General features: G+C 43.5%; 1 protein-coding gene across 1 annotated transcript in view; it reads left to right on the top strand.

The window, feature by feature from the left end:
• The window catches only part of KLHL25 (kelch like family member 25), a 58,599-nt gene extending 37,301 nt beyond the window's left edge, over positions 1-21,298 (top strand). The window contains exon 3 of the mRNA XM_063445628.1: positions 20,342-21,298. The gene's annotated coding sequence lies outside the window, so the exon portion shown is untranslated. The remainder of the gene's footprint in view (positions 1-20,341) is intronic.
• The last annotated feature ends 366 nt before the right edge of the window (positions 21,299-21,664 follow it).

Below are 21,664 nucleotides of genomic sequence, written 5' to 3'. Positions count from 1 at the left end.
TACTCGTCCAAGTCCGGCCATTCTAAGGTCCGGTAAGACGACCCCTGGTTTCTTGTCTCTTGACTATCTGAACTATTCCTGCGTGTTGGGGTATATTACCGTGACATTACGATAGGGCCATGGACCCCGCAGGTTTAGGACAACAGATGGCCACTCATGAGGCTAGATTCGCAGAACAGGATCACCGTATGGATCAAATGGCTCAAGCCATCCAGACACTGTTATCCAGATCAGCTCCGGTACCTGTACCTGCGCCTCCTGTAAACCCTATACCAGACACAGCTAATATGCCTAATGCTTCAGCACATCTAACCCCGCCACCTAGGTATGGAGGGGACGCTAAGACATGTAGGGGATTCCTTAATCAAGTGGAATTCCACTTTGAAATGTACCCACGTTCATTTCCCACTGATAGATCTAAGGTGGGTTTTCTTATGCACCAGCTTACGGATAAGGCACTAGAATGGGCAAATCCTATTTGGGAGGCTAATGGGCCTATGGTACACGACTTCAATAGCTTCCTCACAGCGTTTCGTAGAACATTTGACACGACTAAAAGGTCAAAAAATGCCGCCAGGGCATTAATGAGAATAAAGCAAGGATCTAAATCTGTAGCCGATTATGCTATTCAGTTCCGTACCCTTGCCTCACAGGTAGATTGGACTAATAATGGGCTTACTACTGCGTTTATGGAAGGTCTGTCTGAAACTATGTTGGATGAGGTAGCAGCTAAGGACCTCCCTGTACCCCTGGAGGACCTGATTGACTATCTTATCGATATAGATAACAGGATCCGTGACAGGTTATATACCAGGTCCAGAAATAGACGTTTTGTTCCCGTTAACTCACCTAGAGCTGAGACTCCCGAGGGATCTAAAGGGTCAGAGGAGGAACCTATGCAGTTAGGGGTTGCCAAACTTACTGACGCTGAAAAGCTTTATAGGAGAAAGGAGGGACTTTGTCTTTATTGTGGTAGGAGGGGTCATATGAGACAAGAATGTCCCGTGCGTCCGGGAAACTATCGCACCTAAGACCGTATAGAGGACTGGCCTTGGGTGTGACATCACAGTCCTCACATTTGCCTCTTAATAAATTACTTCTCCCTGTTTCCCTGCACCTTGGTAGTAACTGCATAGTAGGGAATATACTAGCCCTGGTTGATTCCGGAGCGGCCGAAAACTTTATTGATTCCAGTTTTGTCAAGGAGAATAACATACCCACCAGAGAGAAGGAGACACCCTTGGCCGTTGAGGCCATAGATGGTAGACCATTATGCTGTCCAGTTATCACACATGAAACTGTTCCACTACATATGTCTACAGGGGTGTTACACTCTGAGACCATTCGGTTTCAGATCATTACTTCTCCTTCCTCTCACCTCGTGTTAGGGTATCCTTGGTTGCGTACTCATAATCCCACCATTGATTGGGAGTCAGGACAAATAGTTTCTTGGAGTGATTCTTGCCAAGAGTCTTGTATTGTTAAAATCACCCCTTTGAATTCTACTAATATTCCTCCCGTGCCTACAGTCATACCCCCTCAGTACCTGTCTCTTAAATCTGTTTTTGATAAAAGGGAGGCTGAAAAATTGCCACCTCACAGGCCTTACGACTGTGCTATTAATTTACTACCTGGTACGATGCCTCCCAAAGGGAGAATATATCCTTTATCTCCTCAGGAGAATCTGGTTATGGAGGAATATATTAAGGAATCTTTAGAGAAGGGATTTATAAGAAGATCCTCTTCCCCGGCAGGGGCTGGTTTCTTCTTTGTATCTAAGAAAGATGGCGAATTAAGGCCTTGTATTGACTATAGGGGCCTAAATAAAATCACCGTCAAAAATGCGTACCCCATACCTTTGATCACAGAACTATTTGATAGGCTTAAACAGGCCACAGTTTTTACTAAATTGGACCTTAGGGGTGCTTACAATCTCATACGTATCAAAAAGGATCACGAATGGAAGACCGCATTCAATACCAGGAGTGGCCACTACGAATATACTGTGATGCCCTTTGGCCTTTGTAACGCCCCAGCAGTTTTTCAAGAATTTATTAATGATGTCCTACGTCAATATATACATACATTCGTTATAGTATACTTGGACGACATATTAATTTATTCTACTGATTTACAGACTCATCACATGCATGTTAAATTAGTGTTGAGAACTCTTCTGGTTAACGGTCTCTATTGCAAACTCGAAAAATGTTCATTTGATCAATCTGAAGTCCAATTCTTGGGTTATATAATCTCTGCCAAGGGTTTTCGTATGGATCCCAAGAAACTGTCTGCCATTATGGAATGGCCTCTACCTCAGGGTTTGAAAGCCATTCAGCGTTTTCTGGGGTTCTCAAATTATTATAGGCGTTTTATTAAAGGGTTTTCTGCCATTGTAGCACCTATAACCAGAATGACCAAGAAGGATGGTAATACTCATGTCTGGAAACCAGAAGCACTCGAGGCCTTTGAATTCCTGAAGGCTTCATTTGCCTCTGCTCCTATTTTACAGCATCCTGTCCCTTCACTGCCCTTTATTCTTGAAGTTGATGCTTCTGAGATAGGGGTAGGTGCTATCTTGTCTCAAAGAGATTCACCTGAAAAGCCGTTACACCCTTGTGGCTTCTTTTCCAGACAGATGTCCAAAGCAGAGAAGAATTATGATGTAGGCAATCGTGAACTCCTTGCTATCATTTTGGCGCTCAAGGAATGGAGACATCTGCTAGAGGGTACTAGGGATCCCATCCTCATTTTAACAGATCACAAAAACCTCTCCTATCTCAGTGAAGCAAAAAGATTGTCTTCTAGGCAGGCCAGGTGGTCTCTGTTTTTGTCTCGTTTTAATTACATAATCACATACAGACCAGGTGATCGTAATACTAAAGCTGACGCTCTGTCCAGACAATTCGAGACTACTGACAAACTCGAGATCGATGTTACCCCTGTCATTCCGCCTGACAGAATAATAGCTACTACTGTTCTTTCTATTTCGTCTTCCCTCTTACAAGCTATTCAGGCTAAACAAAACTTGGCTCCTGGGGAGAGGCCTGCTGATAAGCTATTCGTTGATATACCGGAGAGACAAGACATCTTGTCATTATATCATGACACTAGAACTGCTGGACACCCTGGTATTTCTAAGACATTCTCAGCAGTTTCTAGATATTTCTGGTGGGCTTCCTTGCGCAAGGACGTCACCGATTACGTTAATGCCTGTAGTACTTGTGCCAGTATGAAGTCCTCCCACAGAGTTCCTTGTGGGTTGTTGCATCCGTTGCCCATACCCGAGAGGCCGTGGTCCAATATATCCATGGATTTTATTGTTGAATTACCTCCCTCTAATGGTAAAACTGTCGTCCTGATGATTGTGGATCGTTTTTCTAAGATGGCTCATTTTGTATCTCTTGTCAAATTGCCATCATCCAAGGAACTTGCCTCTATCTTTGCCAGGGAGGTGTTTCGGTTGCATGGTATTCCCACTTCGATCGTGTCCGATAGGGGTAGCCAGTTTATCTCCAGATTCTGGAGAACGTTTTGTACAGAGATGGGTATCTCCCTCTCGTTTTCTTCCGCTTACCACCCCCAGTCTAATGGAGCTGCTGAACGTGCCAACCAATCTCTAGAGCAGTATCTTCGTTGTTTCGTGTCCCACCATCAGAACAATTGGGCTGACCTTCTTCCTTGGGCTGAGTTTGCTCGTAATAATGCTGCTCATGAATCCTCCGGTAACAGCCCTTTTTACGTTGTTTATGGCCGGCATCCCGTGGTTCTTCCAGCTGCGTTCTCCTTGCAGGGCATGCCAGCTCTGGATGAACATTTGGCTAGTCTACGTAATACTTGGGAGCAGGTTCAGTGTTCTTTGGTGGCTTCCGCTGCTCGCCAGAAGGTTCAGGCAGACAAGCATCGCAGGGCGGCTCCATCCTATGCTGTGGGAGACCGGGTTTGGCTTTCTACTCGCAATATTCGTCTTCGTGTGCCTTCTATGAAGTTGGCCCCTCGTTTTATTGGTCCTTTTCGTATCTTGCATGTGGTTAATCCTGTCTCGTATGCATTGGATCTTCCTAGGAATCTACGCATTCCTAACGTGTTTCATACCTCCTTGTTAAAACCCCTCCTGTGCAACCGTTATACTCGGCATGTCCCTCCTCCTCCTCCGGTTTCTGTGGAGGGCCATGAGGAATTTGAAGTGGCGGCTATAATTGACTCTCGTTTTCTTCGGGGTCGCCTCCAATATCTGGTACATTGGAAGGGCTATGGGTCTGAGGAACGCAGTTGGATTTCCGCTGGCGCTGTTCACGCTCCTCGCCTTGTGCGTTCTTTCCACGCTCGTTTTCCTGCCAGGCCTGCTCCTCCCCGCCCGGTGGGCGTGTCTTCAGGGGGGGGTACTGTAGCGGTACTTACCCTCTCCAGGGGCCGGCCGGGGTCCTCTCTTCTCGCCGCGCGCGGTCCTGCTCCTGCACGAGCCGCGCGCGGCTCAGCCAACGATAAGATCAGTCGGGCGGGCAGTGACCGCGAGAATGGTGTCAGGGTACCTGAGGCCTCTACCTCTAAGGGAGGTAGAGACTTGGTGATGTATCCGTCCAGGCGAGCTGTTTCCTCCGTTCCTCGCGGTTCATCCAGTCACTTAAACACCGGCCGCGAGGAATCCACGTCCTTTTCTAGCAGGACGCTCAATACGTGACGTCATGACGCTAGCACGAGCAATCTGTCACTCAAGTGTCCGATATCCAATCGGTACTTGTCAGAGGCGTGATTTCCATCCAGAGCCAGGGTATTTAAGCTTACTCCTTACTTCAGCTCATTGCCCTGTCGTGGTTCTAGCTTGTCTAGTCACTCAGTGCTCTGGTATTCTAGTTTGCTCTATTGGTTTTGACTCGGCTCGTTGTACTACCCTGTTTCTCTGTTATCCCTTGACCCGGCTTGTCTCTCGCTTATCTGTCTTCTCGTTCCCTCGACCTCGGCTTGCCTCTGACTATTCTTTACTCTCGGTACGTTAGTCCGGCCATTCTAAGGCCCGGTATACGTACCTTTCCACTCTTTGTACTCTGCGTGTTGGATCCCTGTCCCGATCCTGACATTACGACAGGGCCAATGGATCCTGCAGGTACAAACAGTCAGCTTGGTTCTTCGGATCCCAGGTTTGACGCCATGGAACATAGGATGGATCAGATGGCTTTGGCACTACAGGCACTTTTGTCTCGTGCTAGTAATCCACCTGAGGAGACACGTACTCCTTCTATCTCTCCTGCAGTCTCAGGTCTAGAGGTAGCCACTGTAGGTGCTTCTTCCCGTATTACCCCACCAGTACGTTATGGCGGGTCACCGGAGAAGTGTCGTGGCTTTCTAAACCAGATTAGCATCCATTTCGAACTACAACCCCGCTCTTATCCTACAGATAGAGCAAAGGTTGGATTTATTATTACTCTGCTCATTGAAAAAGCTTTGAGATGGGCCAATCCTTTATGGGAGAATGATAATCCACTCGTCTATAATTATAATGCCTTTGTAGCTGCGTTTAGAAGAACTTTTGACCCTCCTGGCAGAAAAGTCAATGCAGCTAGATTAATGTTGCGCCTTAAACAGGACAATCGAACACTTGTGGATTATGCACTAGAGTTCAGATCCTTGGCGGCAGAAGTTAAGTGGAACGAACAGGCTTATATAGATGTGTTTCTGAATGGGTTATCAGATGTAATTCTTGACGAGGTCGCTACTAGAGAACTCCCTGAAAATTTGGAGGATTTAATTTCTTTTATATCTCGTATTGATGAACGCTTAAGAGAGAGGCAGAACACTCGAGATAGGACCTGTAGACCCTCCTTTAAACTAGCGCCTACCTTTCAAATCTCTGAGTTCGAAGACTTACGTATTCCTGAACCTATGCAGATAGGCAGTACTCATCTCACTGAAAGGGAGAGACAGTACAGGAGAAGGGAGGGTTTATGTATGTATTGTGGAGTCAGGGGTCATTTACGCCTAAATTGTCCCAATCGTTCGGGAAACGCTCGCACCTAAGTTCCTCTAGAGGACAGGTCTTGGGTGTTTCTACTTTGTCCTCTATTCACAACTACAAGGAGCTCAGGCTTGTGTTACCCGTTTCTTTAAAGTGGGAGAAGGGAGTAGTTAAGACTATGGCACTAATCGATTCTGGAGCTGCTGAGAGCTTTATAGATCAGGGTTTTGCTGCCAAGCATGCTATTCCATCCCAGTTAAAAGAGACACCTCTGGCTGTTGAAGCCATCGATGGTAGACCGTTACTTGAGCCTGTTATTTTTCATGAGACCATACCGATTAACTTGACTGTTGGCATCCTGCATAAAGAGGATATATCCTTGATGCTCATTTCTTCTCCGTCTATTCCCATAGTTCTGGGGTACTCCTGGCTGAGGAGACACAACCCTATTATTAATTGGGAATCAGGGGAGATAGTTTCGTGGGGAGAGAATTGTCAAGAAAAATGCTTGCGGAAGGTCTTACCTCTTGGATTAACTAATACATCGAATACCTCTGACAATCCTACAGAGACACAAATTCCGCCTCAGTATTTAGATTTAAAGGCAGTATTTGACAAAAAGAAAGCCGATACCTTACCCCCACACAGGTCCTTTGATTGCAAAATTAACCTACTCCCTGGTACCATGCCTCCCAGAGGTCATGTATACCCATTATCTATAAAGGAGAACTCAGTCCTAGAGGAATATATTCACGAGAATTTAGACAAGGGATTCATCAGGAGATCCTCCTCCCCTGCCGGGGCTGGATTTTTTTTTGTTAAAAAGAAAGATGGTTCTTTGAGACCTTGTATTGATTATCGAGGCTTGAATAAGATAACCATTAAAAATGCCTACCCGATTCCCTTGATCACCGAACTCTTCGATCGTTTGAAGGGCTCTACAATTTTCACCAAGTTAGACCTCAGAGGGGCATATAACTTGGTGAGAATCCAGCAGGGACATGAGTGGATGACGGCATTCAATACTCGATATGGCCACTATGAATATACTGTCATGCCTTTTGGGTTATGCAATGCGCCAGCAGTATTCCAAGATCTGATTAATGAGGTTCTTAGGGAATTTCAGCAAGAGTGCGTCATTGTATACCTAGATGATATACTCATTCATTCTAGTGACATTGAGATTCATCACAAACAAGTCAGGAGGGTTTTGCACAAGCTTCTCCAGCATGGCTTGTACTGCAAGTTGGAGAAATGTAGCTTTGATCAAACCCAGGTAACCTTTCTCGGCTATGTGATCTCTGGGGAGGGATTTAAGATGGATCCGGATAAGCTCCAATCCATTCTAGAGTGGCCTTTACCCACAGGTCTTAAAGCCATACAGAGATTTATTGGTTTTTCCAATTATTATAGGCGCTTTATTAAGGGCTATTCTTCCATTATTGCACCTATCACTAACATGACCAAACAGGGGGCTGACACTAAGAATTGGACTACTGAAGCTCTCCTTGCGTTCAAGACTCTCAAGGAGCTTTTCGCTTCCGCTCCAATTTTAGTTCACCCTGACACTTCTCTGCCATTTTTGCTCGAGGTAGACGCATCAGAGACTGGTTTAGGTGCTGTTCTATCTCAAAGGTTGGGTGTTGATAAACCATTACATCCATGTGGATTTTTCTCTAAAAAATTGACCGGTACTGAAAGCAGGTATGACATTGGTGACAGAGAATTACTAGCGGTTATCAAGGCTTTGAAAGAATGGAGACATTTATTGGAAGGTACATTACATCCTGTTACCATCCTGACAGACCACAAAAACTTGTCCTATATCGGAGAGGCCAAGCGTCTGTCCTCCAGGCAGGCTCGTTGGTCGTTGTTTCTTACCCATTTCAATTACGTTCTGACTTACAGACCTGGGTCAAAGAATTCTAAAGCCGATGCGCTATCTCGCCAATATGAACCCTCTGCTTCAGTTGAACCACTTTTGTCTTCCATTGTACCCAAATGCAATATTATTGCTAATACCAGTCTCAAAATTCATTCCCCGCTACTTGACCAGATCTTGAAGTCACAACATCTAGCTCCCGGAAACACTCCTGAGGGAAGAAACTTTGTTCCTCCTGAACTTCAACTGGAGCTCTTACAATGTTTTCATGAGAGTAAAATAGCTGGTCATCCTGGTATTCGCAAGACGTACTCTCTGATATCCAAGGATTTCTGGTGGCCTTCACTTCGTAAGGATATTGAGGAGTTCGTCGCAGCTTGTGAGACTTGTGCCAAGACTAAACTATCTCATGCATCCCCATGTGGCCTGTTACACCCCTTGGACATTCCTGAGAAACCTTGGTCCTGTTTGTCCATTGACTTTATCGTTGATTTGCCTGCTTCCAAAAGACAGACTGTTATTCTCACGGTGGTGGATAGATTTACCAAGATGGCCCATTTCGTGCCATTACCTAAACTTCCGACTTCTCCTGAATTGGCGGAGATTTTTGCGAGAGAAGTTTTTCGCCTACATGGGATTCCTTCAGAGATGGTTTCTGATAGAGGTTCTCAATTTGTCTCACGTTTCTGGAGATCCTTTTGTTCTCAAATGGGCATCAAATTGAACTTTTCCTCTGCCTATCACCCTCAGTCTAACGGAGCTGCTGAACGTACTAATCAAAAGATCGAACAGTATCTGCGTTGCTTTGTTTCCGAACACCAGGACGATTGGGTCGGTCTGATTCCTTGGGCGGAGTTCGCACACAATAACCTTGTTTGCGATTCAACTCGCTCTAGCCCTTTCTTCATGAACTATGGCTTTCATCCTTCGATTTTTCCTTCGGCTTCCTCTTCTCAAGGGATACCGTCGGTTGATGATCATGTCGCCAACCTGAAGAAATTATGGGATCAGACTCGACAAATTCTATTACATAGTTCCTCGCTGTTCAAGAAACACGCTGACAAACATAGAAGAGCGGCTCCTGTTTTTGTTCCTGGGGATAGGGTATGGTTGAGTACTAAGAATATTCGCCTAAAAGTCCCGTCCATGAAATTTGCTCCTCGTTACATAGGCCCTTACAGGGTTCTCACTCGTATCAATCCGGTTGCGTATCGCCTTGCTCTGCCACCTGCCTTACGCATTCCTAACTCTTTTCATGTCTCCTTGTTGAAACCCCTCATTTGCAACAAATTCTCCTCTAAGGTCTCCTCGCCTCGTCCTGTTCAGGTGGAGGGTCGGGAGGAGTACGAGGTCAGCTCCATCATTGACTCCAGAATTTCAAGGGGAAAATTGCAATATCTGGTCAACTGGAGGGGATATGGTCCTGAGGAGAGGAGTTGGGTACCTCAGGAGGACGTCCATGCTTCTCGCCTTCGCAGAGCATTTCACCTTCGCTTCCCATCTCGCCCCGGTTCATTCCGCCCGGTGGGCGTATCTGAGAGGGGGGGTACTGTCAGGGTACCTGAGGCCTCTACCTCTAAGGGAGGTAGAGACTTGGTGATGTATCCGTCCAGGCGAGCTGTTTCCTCCGTTCCTCGCGGTTCATCCAGTCACTTAAACACCGGCCGCGAGGAATCCACGTCCTTTTCTAGCAGGACGCTCAATACGTGACGTCATGACGCTAGCACGAGCAATCTGTCACTCAAGTGTCCGATATCCAATCGGTACTTGTCAGAGGCGTGATTTCCATCCAGAGCCAGGGTATTTAAGCTTACTCCTTACTTCAGCTCATTGCCCTGTCGTGGTTCTAGCTTGTCTAGTCACTCAGTGCTCTGGTATTCTAGTTTGCTCTATTGGTTTTGACTCGGCTCGTTGTACTACCCTGTTTCTCTGTTATCCCTTGACCCGGCTTGTCTCTCGCTTATCTGTCTTCTCGTTCCCTCGACCTCGGCTTGCCTCTGACTATTCTTTACTCTCGGTACGTTAGTCCGGCCATTCTAAGGCCCGGTATACGTACCTTTCCACTCTTTGTACTCTGCGTGTTGGATCCCTGTCCCGATCCTGACAAATGGTCACGTGTCCCGCCCGACACTAAGAGCGCGCCGCGCGTCTCGGGCGCGCTCTGAAAGGGACAGTGGGAGACTAAATTAGAATCAGTCTCCCATTGGCCCCTGTCATGCCACGTTCCCCATACACTCACGTTTTGGGGGCGTGGATATGACAGGGGCCAATCAAAGTGAACATTAGGGTATTTATACTCACCTGTTTCCTTTGCTCCTTGCCCTATCGTGGTTTCTGTCCAGTTCCCTTTAGTGCTTGTATCGTTCAGTTGGTTTTTTGGTGCTTGACCTTGGCTTTGTTCCTGACTCCGCTCTCTCTTTATCCTTGCTTGCTTATCCGCTGTTTTGTCCTCTGTGTACCAGTCCTCGGCTTGTTCTACGTTACGCTGTTTCTCAGTTCCCTTGACCTCGGCTTGTTCTAGACTCTGTCTTTCTTATACTCGTCCAAGTCCGGCCATTCTAAGGTCCGGTAAGACGACCCCTGGTTTCTTGTCTCTTGACTATCTGAACTATTCCTGCGTGTTGGGGTATATTACCATGACAGACTTTGGCTGCACCACTCAGGAGACGGATTAATAGACCGTCTTCAGGAAATAGATTTGCAAGACTGATTTCTGTCCTCTAACAAACAGCACCACCCAAGCAATTTACCCCAGTATGCCTTCTATACATAAAATAACATTTTAGGTTTAGTTTTAACACAAATCCAATACTCCATGCTTATTTTTCCCAGTAATGTCTTGGTGGATGAGTGGTATTTGCCTGTAACACTGGTGTATTTATTTCAGCTTAACGGTACACTTTAGTCACCAAAATAGCATTAGCTAAAACGGAAACTGTAGTGCCAGGAAAAAAACTTTTTCCTGGTGCTATAGCTACACTTGAGAATTGTAATGGATCGAAAGGCACCCCGACCGGGTACCTCAGTTGAAGGATGCTCCTATCGCTTCCTGAGGACTCCAAGCACTGCAGCAGACACCACAACCACCGAACCGGAGAAACATATAAATTCTCTCAAGCATATGAATGCTGTATACAGCCAAATAGGACAAACCATGTGAATAGGTTTACACTCCTAGCAGTCAAACTGGAACAGCATACAATAAATCCTCCCCCAATAATGAGACAACACTTTACTTTGAGGGTTAAGCAGGAACTCCACTGTAATGGCCACACACTGGCTTGTATGCAAGTCCCCATGCAAGGGGACATCCCACAGGGTGGGACACAGTACAACCAATCATTTACAGGAGAACCGTAAAACACACCCAGCACAAACATACATCCCTCCCCTCTGCCTGTGATATAATTACTGAACACAATGGGTTAATGTAATTTATCACAGGCAGAAAAAATACACTTTTTATACATACACTGTAACTTTAAAAATATGCATCATATTCACATAAAACATACATATTCAGAATCAACATACTTTAAATATAAACATAACCAAAACGCAGCCAATTCCATAGAGGGGTTAAAAAGTTAAGGGAAAGTCCTATTTGACCAAATGAAGCATGGCTTTTCTGCCCAAAACCGGTTCCACAGAGTCTTCTATCCTGGAGATAATTGGGAAGTAATCCAATTATCTCCAAGGACAGAGGCAAAACTCCATTAGCCACATGGCAGACAAAGGACAATAAAATACATAAAAATACATAATGTTACATTTATCACATAGAACATACACATTCTACCTATCCCCAGATAGCTTAGATCTGAGCGCACATTATTACCGGATGGTGCTCAGATCACATACATACAGTTCAATCGCCATGGAGCCAAAGTCTTTCATACAGTCTTTCAGTATACGGCTGGGCTCCATGGCATACCTATCTGGGGTAGCATGGCTTTAACAGTCCTCAGAAAGGCACGAATAAACCTTTCTGCAGGTAAAATAAAAGTTTAAAATGCAGGACCATAGTCTAAAGGGAGCAGGCGAGCAACCAGGCCTCTCCAGTGGACAGTGGCGAGGTTGGTTCAGCCACAAGAATAATCTGCAATACCGCGCCGGCCAGTAGGTGGCGCTGTGTGTGGAGAGTGGCAGGGATAGGAAAATACAGCTTATCCTTGCTTCTTTCTCCTGACTGAATCCGTGGGGGAACAGCACAGAGTGCAACCAGCAACTCCCAGGCTGCAGAGACGGCTTACAGATCAGGTAAGTGAGGAATGAGGGGGAGACAGCCTTCAGAAAGGGACAGAAGGAGCACAAAGGTGAAGAAACAGAAAGTGTCTGCAGGGAGCAGAAATGTTAAGTAGGAAAGTAGCAGAAAGAATCCGAAGGAGCACAAAGGTAAAGTTGGAGAAGGAGCAGGAAGGGTCTGCAAGGAGCACAAAGGTACAGAAGGATCAGGAAGAGACAGAAGGACCACAAAGGTAAAGTAGGAGAAGGAACAGAAATGAGCAGGAAGGGTCAGCAAGGAGCAGAAAGGGTCTGCAAGGAGCAGGAAGGGACAGAAAAAGCGCAAAGATAAGGAGCAGAAAGGATCTGCAAGGAGCAAAAGTAGCAGAAAGACTCAAAAGAAGCAGAAAGTAGTAGAAAGGTAAAGGGGCCAAGGAGTAGAGAAGACAGTGTCAGAAGGAAAAGACTGTGTCAAATGAAGGAGAATAAAAGGAGCAGGAAAGACATGTGAAGTGATCCATCCACTTCATTCTGGACACCACATCATAAGGCTTTGGTATCTGGGCCTGGCAGGGAAACTTTGGACCTTCTCATCTCCCCAGGTAAGAAAAAAAACATCAGTGTTAATTTGTTCACTTTTATTTACGGAGTGTCAGGAAGCACAGAGTGCCGCTGGGTAGGGGTGTCGTTGATCGGCTAGAGCAGTCAGCTGGCACTCTAAGCCCCAATCAGTAGCTCCCCATTCATAAAAAGTAAAACATTTTTATAAACTGGGATCTAGCGATTAGCTGTCAGTCACGGCCTGCAGGCCGAATGTGGCCCACAATGAATATCTTTGCGGCCCAGCAAAGATATTCATTGCACCGGTCACCTGGAGGCCTGCGGTAATGAAATGTAGCAGACGGAGGCGGTCCAGAGGCTGGCAGAGGTGGTCCAGGAGTGCATGGAGGTGCGCAACGTCGCGTCCTGATGTGACGTCTACAAGCTCTGCCATCAAGGAGTGTCGTCTGTGTAAGAACCATTCGGCCCATCTAGTCTGCCCAATTTTCTAAATACTTTCATCAGTCCCTGGCCTTACCGTATAGTTAGGATAGCCTTATGCCTATCCCATGCATGCTTAAAGGGACTCTCCAGTGCCAGGAAAACAATCCGTTTTCCTGGCACTGCAGGTACCCTCTTCCTCCCACCATCCATCCCTGGTTGCTGACCCCCGCCGTCCCTCGGCGGTGGTTGCCGGTCGCCGCCGCTCCTCCCTTTATCACGTCAGCCGGCGGGGGAGACTGAACCTGCCCGCTGGCTGAGGAGACCTAATGTGCGCATGCGCATTAGAGCTCTCCATAGGAAAGCATTAAAAATGCTTTTCAATGCTTTCCTATGGGGAATTGAGCGACGCTGGAGGTCCTCACACAGCGTGAGGACGTCCAGCGATGCTCAAGCACAGAAAACCTGTACTATGAAGCAGGAAGTGCCCTCTAGTGGCTGTCTAATTATTGCAGATTATGAAAACTGCAATAATTACACTTGCAGGGTTAAGGGTGGGGGTAGTTGGCACCCAGACAACTCCATTGGGCGAAGTGGTCTGGGTGCCTGGAGTGTTCCTTTAAACTCCTTTACTGTGTTAACCTCTACCACTTCAGCTGAATGGCTATTCCATATATCCACTACCCTCTCAGTAAAGTAATACTTCCTGATAATATTTTAAACCTTTACCCCTCTAATTTAAGACTGTCCTCTTGTTGTGGTAGGTTTTCTTCTTTTAAATATAGTCTCCTCCTTTACTGTGTTGATTCCCTTTATGTATTTAAATGTTTCTATCATATCCCCCTGTCTCGTCTTTCCTCCAAGCTATACATGTTAAGATCCTTTAACCTTTCCTGGTAAGTTTTATCCTGCAATCCATGAACCAGTTTAGTAGCCATTCTCTGAACTCTCACTAAAGTATCAATATCCTTCTGGAGATACGGTCTCCAGTACTGCGTACAATACTCCAAGTGAGGTCTCACCAGTGTTCTGTACAATGGCATGAGCACTTCTCTCTTTCTACTGCTAATACCTCTCCCTATACAACCAAGCATTCTGCTAGCATTTCCTGCTGCTCTATTACATTGTCTGCCTACCTTTAAGTCATCAGAAATAATCACCCCTAAATCCCTTTCCTCAGATGTTGAGGTTAGGACTCTATCAAATATTCTGTACTCTGCCCTTGGGTTTTTATGTCCAAAATGCATTATCTTGCACTTATCCACATTAAATGTCAGTTGTCACAACTCTGACCATTTTTCTAGTTTACCTAAATCATTTGCCATTTGGCTTATCCCTCCTGGAACATTAACCCTATTAGATATCTTAGTATCATCAGCAAAAAGACATACCTTACCATCAAGACCTTCTGCAATATCACTAATAAAAATATTAAATATGTATATCATTCCTCCTTGGTGTTTTTATTTTGAATACATTTTCACTTTTTGGTATTTGTTGATGTATTACCTGGTTACCACGTCGGCTCGGTCTGCTAGTAGCAGAGAAGAGATGCCAAGTGTCTGGAAGAAAATATTTATTTTATTTTGGTTCTTGTTCTTTTTTTTATACAGTACTTTTCTATGAAAATGTAAGTTCGTTTTTTTGTCCAGCCCACATAAACTCAAACCTTGTTTATTTGGCCCATGTTAGCCTTTGAGTTTTACATGCTTGGCTTAGAGCGTTAGCTGACCACTCTAGCCAATCAGCGGCACCAGGGGCGTATTTGCCGCGAGGCAAACAAGGCATTTGCCTTGGGCGGCATTTTCCAGGGGGCGGCAAAAAAAGCCGCCCCCAAACGCCCAGGGCAAATGCCTTGTTAGCCTTGCGGCTAACAGACATCCTGGGCTGCTGGGCGGGCGGGCGGCTGGCGAGGGAGCACTTCCTCTGAGCTGTCTGCTCAGCTCCCTCGCGCGCCGCAGAGTGAGGCTGGGAGCCGGAATATGACGTCATATTCCGGCTCCGCCTCCCAGCCTCACTCTGCGGCGCGCGAGGGAGCTGAGCAGACAGCTCAGAGGAAGTGCTCCCTCAGGTAAGGAGGCTGGGGGGGTAAATTAAAAAAAAAATTAGTTAATGTGAGTGAGTGTGTCTGTTAGTGTGTGTCTGTTAGTGTGTGTGTGTGTGTCTGTTAGTGTGTGTGAGTGTGTCTGTTAGTGTGTGTGAGTGTGTCTGTTAGTGTGTGTGTGTCTGTTAGTGAGTGTGAGAGTGTGTGTGAGTGTGTCTGACTGTGTGTGTCTGTTAGTGTGTGTGAGTGTGTCTGTTAGTGAGTGTGAGTGTGTCTGTCTGTTAGAGTGTGTGTGTGTGTGTGTGAATGTGTCTGTTAGTGTGTGTGAGTGTCTGTTAGTGTGTGTCTGTTAGTGAGTGTGAGTGTGTCTGTTTGTCTGTTAGAGTGTGTGTGTGTGAGAGTGTGTCTGACTGTGTGTGTGTCTGTTAGTGTGTGTATGTCTGTGTGTGAGTGTGTCTGTTAGTGAGTGTGTGAGTGTGTCTGTTAGCAGCTAACAGACACACTCACACACTCACTAACAGACACTCACACACACTGACATACACACTAACAGACACACTCACTAACAGACACACTCACTAACAGACACACTCACACACAGACACACTCATACACTCACACACACACACACACTGACAGATACGCATCCATTAGCTAACAGTTAGCTAATGGATGCGTATCTGTCAGTGTGTGTGTATTTAGAAGGCGGGGGAAGGGTTGGGTGGGGGTGGCGGGGGCGGGGGGTGGGGGTGGCGGGGGGGGGGGGTGAGGGGTGAGGGGGGCGCCTGAGTTTTGTCCTGCCTAGGGCAGCACAAAACCAGGATACACCCCTGAGCGGCACCCATGCCTGACGTTAATCTGCACTTTCAGACACTCCGTTTCAGAAGCCTAATACCACTGAGCGATCTGGAGCTGGGGGAAGCCTTTGGGGTTAAGTCATTTTAGAGCTGTTTAACCCCTTAAAGGACAAGCGCCCAGAGGCCTCCTGGCAGAATGTTCCTTTAATTTGCTTGAAGGAACACCATAGTGTCAGTAATACAAACCTGTTATGAAAACACTATTTACATATACTGCCTTCCCTCCTTAACCCCCTAAGGTCTGAGCCAAATGTGCACGTTGTGATCAAAACAAAACTTAAACAAAATCTGGAATTTGACTATATGTCTGTTCAACCGTTAGTCATCTCTTTCATATTAAGTGCACCCACACTTATTATATATCATTGTATTCAAAGGAAACAGGGCTTTCATTTAACATACTATATTTAGGTATGAAACATAATTTAATTTTTATAAAATATTTAAAAATGGGAGAAAATAAGATTTATTTTTATTTTTTTAGTTCTACATGACATTTTATCAGTGAATGTCATAATACTGTTTGCTTTTACTGCAATAAAATACACATTTTTGTATTCAGTGATGTCTCACGTGTAAAATGGTACCCCCTATGTACAAGTTTTATGGTGTTTTGTGAAGTTACAGGGTCAAATATAGCATAATGCATTTTTCAGTTTTTTCACATTGAAATTCGCCAGATTGGTTATGTTGCCTTTGAGACCGTATGGTAGCCCAGGAATGAGAATTACTCCTGTGATGGCATACCATTTGCAATAGTAGACAACCCAAGGTATTGCAAATGGGATATGTCCAGTCTTTTTTAGTAGCCACTTGGTCACAAACACTGTCCAAAGTTAGTGTTAATATGTGTTTGTGTGTGAAAAATGCAAAAAATAACTAATTTGAACGCCAATTTTGGCCAGTGTTTGTGACTAAGTGGCTACAAAAAAGACTGGACATACCCCATTTGCAATACCTTGGGTTGTCTACTATTGCAAATGGTATGCCATCATGAGGGTAATTTTCATTCCTGGGCTACCATACGGTCTCAAAGGCAACGTAACCAATCTGGCGAATTTCAATGTGAAAAAACTGAAACGCAAGCCTTATATTTGACTTTGTAACTTTTAAAAACACCATAAAACCTGTACATGAGTGGCACTGTTATACTCTGGAGACTTCGCTAAACACAAATATTAGTGTTTTAAAACAGTAAAACGTATCACAACAATTATATCGTCAGTGTAAGTGCCATTTGTGTGTGGAAAATGCAAAAGAATGTCACTTTTACTGACGATATCATCATTGCAATACATTTTACTGTTTTGAAACACTAATATTTGTGTTCAGCGAAGTCTTCCGAGTAAAAATGTACTCGCCATGTACAGGTTTTATGGTGTCTTGGAAAGTTACAGGGTTAAATATAGTGCTATCAAATTAAATTCACTGGACTTTCGGCCTGGGTTGTCAGGCAGGTCCCGCAAATTGTAATTAATAAAATGACCTATGTAAAGTTATTACATAAATATATATGTAGAACTATTATTATATATATATATATATATATATATATATATATTTTAATTATTTTTATATATATATATAATGATATATATGTATATACTTATGTATATATATATATATATATTATTTCGTTCTACGTGTATTTTGATATCAATATATATACAAAATACAGTTAGAACAAAATTACACACATATATATTTTATGTATTTACATATTTATTTATTTTTATTATATATAATTATATATATACATATATATATAATCAATATCATTCTACGCGTATTTTGATAATATATTTATATATTAAAATACTTAGTGTATGAGTGTGTGTGTGTGTGTATATATTCTTAGATCATATATATAATATATATGATCTAAGTGTATATCATTGTATTTTAAACTGTTTTTAAATCTTTTATTTTAAATTTTTCAGGCAGCAGGGGGAGTAACTGTCATTACAGACACTTCCCCTGCTGGCACTGCTGTGGACGGCTATGCAAAGGACGTGCTATGCCGCCCGCCAACGTTTAGAGCCAGGTCCCCAGGGGCGGCATAGCACGCCCGCTGCCCTTAAGGGGTTAACGCTATTTACCTTATTTCCAGCATCACGCCGATCTCTCCGTCTCTTTGCCTAATTGCTGTCCTGTTTTTTTATTTTCTAAATCTGGTCACCCTGGCTTTATGTGATCATGTTTATGTCCCTCCCCTTCATGCCACTAAAAAAGGGGCCAAGCATGGATGTCTTTAAAATTATGCCTCCCACCACCGCCTTGGAAAAATTCTTGCGGATGCCCATGGTTGCCAGTGCTACAGTTCTTTGATTCCTGCAGACTGAGGTGTTACCATTTGGTCACGTAGATGCTGGACTGGTTAGGGAGAACACCAGGATTTACCAGGGATTTCCAGTGGCCAGTGAGGAAATGTTGGAATAACAAAGGCCAGTTGGGTGTTCTTAGTCTTTTGGTGCTAAGGAAACTTGACATGACCTAAGAGTAAAGAGAGCGATTTTATACTGGGTACGGGATGTCTCCAAGCACTGTTACTGTAGTTACACATTAAACAAGTTCCTCCTGTCTGAGCATCTATTTTTAATGCATTGCTGTAAAATGCTATTTGAATTATTTGACAAATTTCTGTATGTTCAGAAGTATACACAGCCTTTTGCATGTTATAGGTATTTATTTCCCAATAGGATGTTCTATTAATGGCAAGAAAATAAAAAGACTCCTATAGAACCTTTTGAATAACATACAAATGGAAACTACTTGAAACCAATATAAGCCGTGTTGACCCTTGTTAGTAGTATTGCTTAATACTAAAATATTTGCAATATTGTGCAAGTTGTCTGTTCAATCCTGACCTCCTCCTCATAAAGTAAAATAGTTTGACTGGTGTCAGTGACCCATGGTTGATGTAGGGGTTAAAGATGATTTTACTTTTGTACTAGAATTAAAGGCAAGTCATGAACCATAACAACGATATTGTTGCTAGTGGGGAAAAAATGCATAAAATACAAAAAGGGGAGATGGGATAGGTCATTGGATTTTACCTTTGGGTCAATCATCCTGGTGTTGCATACACTGCACACTCCCTTAAGCCACTATCCAAAATGTCTATTTTATTTACATGTTTTATTTACATGTTTTGTGTATGTTTGTGAAACTGTAAAACAAAAGCAGCACTAGTGTTAGATTATATACGAGACTGATTTTAGGCCTCGCTCTCTGAACCTCCAACGGGTGCCGACTAAGGGCCGAGTCCCTGGAGTATATCAGAGCCACTGGTTACCACAGTGTTTCTCTGATTCATTACCAAGCGCTGGCCTGAGGGCGCAATGGACAGATATTGAGCCCACCACACCAACAGGACTAAACGTCCCCCCTCCCTGATACAAGGCTAGCAAGAGAGTGGGAGGAAATTACAAAAAACTAAAAAAATTGTAAACACTACAGACCCTATCCCTACTTGCTAACACTCCACAGATATACACCTCCATGTCCGTTTACTGACACTACAGAACTACAACTCTGCATTCGCACTTCACTGGCATTTCACAGAAATACACCCCCCCAGGAATGTGATTGTGGGTGATGAGCAGGGCCACCAGGGGGTAACAGCTAGTAGTCGATTCAGGGGTTTGTTTGAGCAGCGAGGGCCATATGAACTGGACTGCATTCTGGAACTATAGGGGACTGCCTGCTCTTCGTTCCTGTGTGTTTTTGCTGGGAAAAAGTAATGTCACTTTTCTGACTTTGCTTGGTTTTGTACTCAAAACAACGTTTAGCTCAATTAAGCATTTTTTGTGTATAGATCATCGCTGTTGGTGTCATTGCTCAAATCTTTGCCATTTAGGAGTTAAATCATTCTGTTTATGCAGCCCTAGCCACACCAACATGGAAAAAAAGTCTCATATTCAATCAGCACAGTATGTTTAATTGAGAAGTTGCTTTGTTGATTGAATTAATCACATGCAGTTGACTATAGCAGACTATTAACAGCAGCGGATGTAATATTCTAAATTAAACAGTGTGCAATAAAGGAGTTTAAACATTAGATATCTCTTTACAGTACATGTGTAGGTCGACTGTGTAGGTCACATAAGGAGAGTTGTGGCTAAAGATGTATAAACAAAGTGATGTAACTGCTAAATGGCAGAGAATTAACAAATAAGACAGCAGAAGCATGATCTGTGCACCAAAACCGCTACATTTGGCTGAAGTTGGGTTTTGATGCTTAAATTGTCCCTTTTAGAGCAACATTTTTTTTCTAGAATAATTGCTAGTTGTAATAATAATATATATTTTTTTATTAGTAGTATTATATATGTAATGAATATTTTATTGACCTTATTTGTTTAAAAGGCACTTTTCTCATGTATTTTCTTCTCTCCTAGATGCTGCGTTCCTTCCCTCTGTATCTTGGATGCGGAGAAGCCTCTGTTAACCTTTTTAAGATGCTTGTAGGAGTCTAAAAAGATTTTAACCCCATTGATCTAAAGTACAAAAGCAAAATAAGAACTACATTCTAGTTAACCTGGAAATGTATATTGTATATGTTTAGTTTAAAACTCAAGCATTATTTCCCCTCTTTACATAGAACTTTCTGCTGCTTTTGCAGTAAGGCACTATGTTTCCTGATACCATCACCTTTCAGGCAATATACTCCAGCTAGTATCCTGCACAATTGTTCTAATTTTTTTTTTTTTTTTGACTGTTTAAACCATGTAGTGCCATGGGTCATAAACACATTACATTTAGGCTAGACATTCTGTCACCATTGTTTGAGTGTATTTTTTATGGAGCTCTACAGATGTCCCTCTTCGTTGGCTCCAAAACAAACTTGCTTGGCTTCTAATAATGTACATCTGATTCCTCCAAATATACAAACATTTCTCAATATGTGGCTTAAACAAACTGCAGAAAAATTGGCACCATTCATAGTATTTGATCCATGTGAATCATTGAAATGTGTTGTCTCTACAGGAGCCAGATTGTGGCACAGCATTCTAAATATGACCAGTGACATTTATGGAGACAAGTCCAAAGGTTAATCTGCTAGGCCCACAGTGTACTGTAGATACACTTTCACTAACCCAGCTTCCATACATAGCATCCAAGAATTCACAGCTCTGAAAATGAAAGAAGTATTATTGGGTGTGTTTTTCAACTTATATGGGTAATATATGAAAAAAAATCTACCAAAGAAAACACTTTTCCCATGCATCTTGTTTGTTTGGTTTGTTTTTTTCCCAAAGAAAGCTGGGAGTTTGGCGTTCTCTCTTTCAAACGAATAGGAAAATTAATCAACATAAATATTAAATACCATGTAATGCACAACAAGCAAAGCCTTTTTTTTTTTTTTTTTTTAAATGGGATTCTTGGATACTGGCTGCCTTGTGAGCGAATTATTATTTATTTAGCATATTTAGCATTTTGGACAAGGTTAATCTTGCTTATTAATGCCATGGGGGTTATTTAACCATCAGATTAAACATGCACAGAGTTGTGTAGGCATCTTCTATATAAAGTAAAAAATAAATATCTGAGGTCAATTGGTGATACAGCTTCTTGGCTTTAACAGAGGCTTGTTACTTATTGTATTTATTAATATTTTTGTATTAAGAGTATTTCTTTTTGTTATTGCATAAATTCAAGAGCGGTATTTTAGGTATCCTCGGTACAGTTTTTGTTTTTTTCATTCCAGTGGTTGCTGTGTT

This window comes from Pelobates fuscus, chromosome 3 (genome assembly GCF_036172605.1).
Source record: "Pelobates fuscus isolate aPelFus1 chromosome 3, aPelFus1.pri, whole genome shotgun sequence".
NCBI lineage: Eukaryota > Metazoa > Chordata > Amphibia > Anura > Pelobatidae > Pelobates > Pelobates fuscus.
This window is presented reverse-complemented; position numbering and strand designations above follow the sequence as displayed.